We start from the raw sequence: 1,846 nt of genomic DNA, 5'->3' as shown, positions 1-1,846 counted from the left end.
TGCCACATCTATGTTTAAATCCCCGTGCCACTCTTCCTCTGCAGTCCCATTTTGGACTCCTCTCACAGTTGGCTACACCTGCCAGGACTCCCATATCCTCCCAGCTTTACTGGGCTGCCAACATGAGTCTGGGCAGGCATGGCCCCATGGCATGGAGCCAATCATCTCCAAGCTCTCATGCAGGCACTGTAAGAGGGGTGGGGGCTGGGGAGTTGCCCCCAGTTACATCTTGGGTGGAAGTCACTCCCTTCTTCCTGGCTCAAAGCATGGCCACAGCTATTTAACATATCTATGAAACCAGTTAAAGGTTATAGATATGTTAAATGACCATTCTAGAGGTTATCTGCAAAACTGTTGCTATGCAAAACAACTCAATGGCCCTGCTCCACGTATCCCATCCCAAAGCTCAGACTTGTGGGGGTGAGGACATTCCATATTTTTAATATTTTCTGGATACCCTGAGTTCTGGGCCCCATTACAAATCCTTCTTTTGGGGGCCCCTTGGCTGCACCCTCCTATACTTTCAGGCAGAAAGGGGAGGGCAGGGAGTTCCATTTATGTCTGTTTCTTAATTGTTTTCAGCTCAAAATAATCCTTACGCCAAAGTGTTATATTTTGGGGTAGCATATTCTGATCACCTTCAGTGTAAAGTGTAAAGAGCAAGAAACTCAGGGTTGAAAATTAATTATGGAAACCATTTTATAAAGTTCTTTTTCCCCTCTCAGTGAGATAGGTGAGTGGTGTTTAAACCAGGTAGCTGGGGAAGTACATATATGTTCTTTGAGGAGCACTGGAGAATAGGAGTGTCTTCCCCAACCAGCTCCCCACAGAAGCCGAGAAGAGGAATCACATAGCCATGGGGAGTGAAGGCGTGGCCTTGCTGAAGACCTTTTCTTTGCTATAGGGCTTGCTGTGTGTTGGTGGTAAGGTGGTTTGTCTGATGGTTAGGAGGGGTTGTGTTGGGCTGGGCAGACAATAAAGGATGGTTTACTAATCTTTAATAGATACTTCCTTCTACCATCACTGTAGGTATTTCATCATAATGTGATTGTGTTTTAAATGCTTTCTCCCATGAGCCAGTGAGCTGGCTCATGAGCTAAGGCCAGTCATAGATAAAACTGTTGTTGTTGTTTTTTTTTTTTTTTACAGTACTGTATTTTGCTCTCCAATCAATATTTTCTCTACCTGGTCCCAGATATATGCTTCATTTTCCAGCATTTTCATGGTAACCCTAATCGACCCAGAAAATCTCTTGTTTAGGATGGATCCATCTGGAATTCCTTCTTTAGGGGCTCAGCTCTAAATCCAGCTAATATGGTAAACTAAGGCCTGTGGAGGTGTTAATGAGAGTTAATTAGTCTCAGGCTCAGCTTGGGAAGATACACTTTTCCACCTACTAAATTTTCCGATGGCATAGTTTTCCCCTTCTCCTCTCCCTCGCATTCCCACTGGCATGCTGTCACTATGAAAATGTCCACCATGAATCACTTATTTGGATTAATAAGCTAGTAGTGGCTTGAGAGTTAACTTCTTAAGTAGGAATGTGCTATAACGACAAGGTGATCTCAACAAGAACCCCTTGTTCAGACAAAAGCTACTGGCTTGGTTTCCATGGATATGGAAGAAGAGAACACAAAAATGTCCCCTTTGTACTTAAAAAAGCAACATTTTATTTTTCCCTGAAGCTCATTTCTCTCAAAGCTGCCTATTCATATCAGATCTGGAACATTTGCAAAATATCCTACCCCAGGGCATATGCTCATGTGGAATATTTGGAATAACTAAGAATGTAACTTGTCAACTGGACTGTTAAAATTAAGTCTGTTTTATAGTCCTACATAGTGGA

The sequence above is a fragment of the Sturnira hondurensis genome, unplaced genomic scaffold (genome assembly GCF_014824575.4).
Source record: "Sturnira hondurensis isolate 20B ecotype Veracruz unplaced genomic scaffold, ASM1482457v3 Scaffold0016864, whole genome shotgun sequence".
NCBI lineage: Eukaryota > Metazoa > Chordata > Mammalia > Chiroptera > Phyllostomidae > Sturnira > Sturnira hondurensis.
Note: the sequence above shows the minus strand (reverse complement) of the source record.